Source organism: Arctopsyche grandis, chromosome 3 (assembly GCF_051622035.1).
Source record: "Arctopsyche grandis isolate Sample6627 chromosome 3, ASM5162203v2, whole genome shotgun sequence".
In the NCBI taxonomy this organism is placed as follows: Eukaryota; Metazoa; Arthropoda; class Insecta; order Trichoptera; family Hydropsychidae; genus Arctopsyche; species Arctopsyche grandis.
Genome location: NC_135357.1, coordinates 19,461,583 through 19,467,582, shown reverse-complemented (window position 1 = coordinate 19,467,582; position 6,000 = coordinate 19,461,583). Strand labels below are relative to the sequence as shown.

Here is a 6,000-nt window from a genome sequence, read left to right as displayed (position 1 = left end):
AGCTTAAATGCTTACTTGATTTACTTTCAATTGAACAGTTTTACACCTACGTTTGCAGTGTAAAACATTTTTCTATGATTTATATGTATGTACCTACATATGTATATATATATATATATATATATATATATATATATATATATATATATATATATATATATATATGTATATATATATATATATATATAGATTTTGCATAATATCTGATGGAGGTCAGTATTGCCTTATTGCGGAGAGAATCTCTTTAAATAGATTACTACATAAACTTGAAAAATAACTTTCTATGTGATGAAAATATTTTTCAAAATAGCGACTCTTATGTATATTTTCACCGCAAGAAATCCTAAGATAGGTTTTCATAATTTTTTTGTATAAATGGCCGGAATAAACTAAAAAATGCGAATTTTGCGAATGTGATTCCCATTATGAACCTAGTGGCAAACTTGCGTCGTACCGAAAAACCGTTAGATATATTTTTATTTTTTATTGTTTTACTATTAAAAAAACGTTAAATTGTAAGGTATGATTATTTTTGACTGATCAATAACGAAAATCAACGAAATAACGCTCACAGCGGCCGTGTTTGAATAGCGGAAGTGATTTTTTCATAAAATCGTTTTTTTTTAATATTCCCGTCATTATTTTGAAAATAAAAGTTGATGAGAGCTTTCTTGGGTATTATTTTTAATTTTTAATATGGGTATTCTTTCTTTTATTTCTTGGGTATTATTTTTAGTTTCTTGGACATTTATTTAAAACAAAAAAACCTGGAAAAAATTACGAATTTTATGAAATATAATCAGGCCAAAATGCTACATATACATATGTTGTACAATGTGAAATTTTATTCAAATTTCCATTCGTTATTTCACTAACCAGTGCAACGAATGGTTTAATAATCGAATATCTCTGTCGTACTATAATACATACATATATATGTATGTACATTGTATAAAATTATATTGAGCTGATTAAATAATTAACTTTCAATTGATTTTTGTTCTTCTATACAAAATTTTACATTAGTTTTTCAAAATAAATGTAAAATTTCGAAAGCTCTCAAAAGTCATTCAAACACATTTTCCATAAATTTTATTTGGATTTCAGGTCTTACCACTTGTTAAAATCGTCTTTTTTGTCAATAACGAGAAAAATACTTGCGCCTCAGATCTGCATGTATAGGCGGACCGGACCATTCTCATCACAAACATGAGAAATACACATTTGTTAGTAATGCAATATTCACATTCACGTAAAATATGGAAATAAATATATGTGATTTAAATGCGAAATCTGAATTGGAGTCACTCAATTTTACGTCTCCGACACAACAGCCCTGCTTTATAGTCTAATGTACATATTTACATACATATGTACATACATATATCATATGATTTCATCGAGAATTTTTTTTGTGTAAAATCTTGTTAAATTCATATTATTATCATTTTCACGTGTATGTATGTGATATTTGCGTGTGAGAGGGAAAAGCGTGTATTTGTCTCTGTCTTGAGGCGGGTACGGTTGTCAGTTGACTGGCGGCTCCAGTGGCGGCGGGTCGCGATCGCGGACCGACGTTTTCCAGTGGCGGTGCGTGCGTACTAAACAAACTAACCAAACAATTTTAAAACCTCGTCGCTATTGTTTACATGACAATTCAGGCGATTCAGCTTGTCGAGTGTTTGCGGTATGTTCTCATCGCCAGTGCTCCCAGACAGGTAATCTCAATTTATTATATTATATTATAGAAGTACATCAATCGATAAAATATTGCACATTGAGCAAAAAAATCAAACAATTAATTTTGTGTTTTTGAATTAATGTATTAAACTTTTGCATAATGTTTGTCCGTCGCCTGCTCTTTTATTGCAAAATTGTTTTTTTTTCTTATATTTTTAAAATGCTTTTTACTTGCGTTCATAAATTATGTTCACAATACGTTTTAGGTCTATTCCAAAAGCTACTGATCCTGTGATCATTATATATTTTAAAGATAGTTTTTGTTGTTGATATTTTTAATATTGTATTATTTTAATGTAAATATATACAGCATAACAAGAAAATAGTGAAAAAACAATTCATGTAAATGTTCATGATACATTTTATACATATATTAGATATAACATTAAACTGAAGATTCATCAAAAGCGACGGATCTAAGAAAAAACAAATTAAATATTCAATTTAATGTTTGCAGTTTTATATTAAAAAATAAAACATTCAAATATGTAGATTACAATTATGTATGCAATTATTTTTATTTCTTCCTAAATATGTAAATTAAATTTTTCATTCAAAATTTTCCCGACAATATATCAATAGGATTGATAATATGACGACTCAAATTTGTTGAATAAACTTACATAAAAAGTAATCCTTTGTGTAGAATAATACAATTATTATATTATTCATTCGCAAATTTGCATATATGTACATATGTAGATAAACTTTTCGTGCATTTTTATACGTATTCCATCATGTTATTAATTTAATACTGAAAATTTTGTACAATATTGTACATATGTAGGTATCACAATTTAGTGCATATCGGTTGAGCCGGCGAAATTTCGATTTATTTCTTATCTTCTAAATATTTATTTATAAATTAGATAACGAATGTCCTCGTCGGTGACCTTTTGATCCGCCTGGTGTTAAATTGGACCCACGAGCATCGAAGTGATTTTTCAATCGCATCAGTTTTCAATTTACATAATTCGGTTTTTGACATGTCGATGAAATCGATATCGCGCACCTTTAATCCTTCCTCTAGTTTATGCAATACGATGCTCGAATATTATCTTAGCAAATTATTTTACATTTGAAATGTTATTTTACATTTGAAATGTTTTACAATGAAATGTTACATTGTTACATATTTGCGTTTCAATTTGAATTCTTGATGGTTGTAATTATGCTTGGGATTGATATTTAACACGAAAATTTAACATTTCAAATGGATTTCTCGTCGTCTTCCGAAGGAAAGTTTATACTGTTATAAAATTCAGAGGCGTAGTCAAGAAAATTAATTTGAACGGAAAAACACACCGGAGGGGTTTTCGCATTTAGCGTATTTTAACTTGTATTTATTTAGCATTTGTTTAATAAATCGCGATTAAATGTTTGCACAGGATTTTTAGTAAATATTTTATAAACCTCAAATGTAACCGTTAAATGTACATACATATATACATACATAGGTACATAATTAGTATTATATTTTTATTTTTAGTATGCGTAATTCAAATTATAAAAGCAATGACAAAAATAATGAATACACTACTAAATGCTTTCATTTTAAAATTAATTTTCTATTGAAAAGCATAACTGGAGAAAGAAAAATCAATGCGTATTATAATATATATATATATATATATATATATATATATATATATATATATATATATATATATATATAAATGTATATATATATATATATATATATATATATATACATATATATATATATATGTATATATATATATATATATATATATATATATATATATATATATATATATATATATATATATATATATATATATATATATATATATATATTATATAATTATATTATATTATCATATTATATCGAATTTTTCAATATTACGTTTTTTGGATTTGTTTTTCGAAACAAATTACAAAGAATTATTATAATCAAGATTTTCTTATTCCGTTATACATATGTACGTGTTTATACATATATACATTATGTACTTATACATGTGGAATATGTATGTACATCCAAATGGCCGCATAGACTTTTCTTTCATACCACGCGCCATCTTTTCTATCACTTTTCCGCAAAGATGTGCCTCTATTTCAGTGGCTTAAATGTTAACTTTGAGAGCAAAAATTGATTAGAATATTGTCATAGACTTTCGAAACCTCTATCGTGGCTTAAAATGTTAAATGGCGTCAAATTACATGATCTCAATGACCATTGTGTCACAAATACTTGATTAACATGTCTCTATAGCGCACTCCATTGATAGAATAAACTCCAATTCATGCGTAGCGTTCCATGATTAATTTTACCATGGTACAAAATACAACTGTCAAATACATTATTAAAGTAAAAAAAGATTTGCAATTCAAATCCTGTACTTTTCGTTGAGCAACTGTTTATTTTAGCGATGTTAAATTCAAATCAATATTAAGGTTATTAAAAAAAATCAGCATTATGCTATTAATTTTTTTTTTATTTCAGACACGCTGAAAAGCTACACGTCTTGAGTTACGGCAACTTGAAAAATGAAATTTGAAATCTAAATTGAATGTGTGTTTACGTGTTGAAATTAAACGCACGTCAACAACACATTTGTGTCGCTTGTGACCAATTTTTGGTTTATAAATTTATTTCAATATAAATTGTGTCCATAAAAGTGTGCAACACAAAGACTACAACGGAGATACTGCAAATTGACTGAAGAATAAATATCTAAAGGTACCTACATATTTCTAAATTATTTCATCGAATTGATTTTCAATTTGCAATAGGCAACTGTCGAAATTAATGAAGCGTGGAAATTTGTCATCAAAGTATATTAAACACTTGGCGATTATATATATTGGCTCGTTACAATTTCATGTATTTGAATTTCTGTAACGTCAATTTGATTTATGTGTGCGTCCGTTCAGATCGGATTTAAGCTCAAGATGACATTTGATTTGTCCAAAGGGCAAACAGTAAAACTGAATAGTAGTAAATACATATGTATTAACACGAGCGTCGCAGTTTGATCGTATAATATATACTGCGAACTGTTCAAATAAAGTATTCAGTTTGTATTTGAAAATCAATACACGTTCTTCCAACGCTGTCTTTGCTAGATCAATCGGAATTACAGTGATATCGTTGATTATAGCTCATGTTCAGTATGATTTAATTCTCAATAGTATTTACATACGTATTGTGTTGCGGGTCAATGTTACGACTTGCTACATATAATTGAAAATATTGTGGATTTCATTGAGAAAAAGTTAGAATTACCATTGAATGTTATTGTTCAATGGTGAATTAATTACCGTGTGTATTGCATATCGTTAATATATCATCAGTGACGCACAATGTTTCTATCATCCCCATATCCTTATCGAATGACAACATCACCCCAACACTAAGAACATGACGTATAGATTGATCAATATGAGTTTGTATGTGTGTGTGTGTGAAGCTTGTTTTCATCATAGTAGTAAACATTTATAAGACGATGTACAGATATTAATTATTCGCTGAGTCGTTACTACATCTGAACTGTAGCGCAGACAACGAAATGGAATTAATTTCCTACTAAATGCTTTCGTTGTGGTTTTCCTCAATTCTCGGTTTTGCTTAGATTAAATGCATTAAATACAAAACATTTCGTTAAATGTATGGAAGGGACTTTCGGCGCGCGTACCGACGAATTCTGATCTAAATATTGTAATAATGCTATTAATTCTCTCGTTTTTATGTCCGGTGTCATAAAAGGTCAAGGATTTTATTGGTCATTCATTCATTTTTTTTTCGACGTCAAAACTAATTTGCGTATAAGGTTTTTACGACAGCCTTATCATTACCGATACGAACCGATCACGATATCAATATTGTAAATAATAAAAAATCTTTTGTCTATCTATTACGTGCGAGCGTATCGATATTCATATAACAATTACTCTGGGAAATTACCCGGAAGTTCTAATTGTAAATCAATGAATGCAAACATAGTTTTGAAAAAATTATATTTAAATTTACTGCATAAATTTAAGTTATTTTCCAAATAGAATCAACCAGCACGGGTTGATTTATTTAACATATTTTTATAATATAAAAATTATAAATATCTATACTTATATTTTAAATAATATCGATATTCAATATTTATATTTTAAATAATATCGATATTCCTTTTAATTTTACAAAAAAGAAATAAATATTGAAAACTACTCGTAAAGTTACATCTAAAATACATCATTATGACAGAAAAAAAAATAATATAAAACTCTTTGAGTACATGATTG

General features: G+C 27.7%; 1 protein-coding gene across 3 annotated transcripts in view; it reads left to right on the top strand.

The window, feature by feature from the left end:
* Nucleotides 1-1,494: 1,494 nt before the first annotated feature.
* LOC143909714 (5-hydroxytryptamine receptor 1-like) overlaps nucleotides 1,495-6,000 on the top strand; it is a 108,634-nt gene continuing 104,128 nt past the window's right edge. For all 3 annotated transcript variants that reach the window (XM_077427834.1, XM_077427833.1, XM_077427836.1), the window contains exons 1-2: nucleotides 1,495-1,718; nucleotides 4,208-4,444. The gene's annotated coding sequence lies outside the window, so the exon portion shown is untranslated. The remainder of the gene's footprint in view (nucleotides 1,719-4,207; nucleotides 4,445-6,000) is intronic.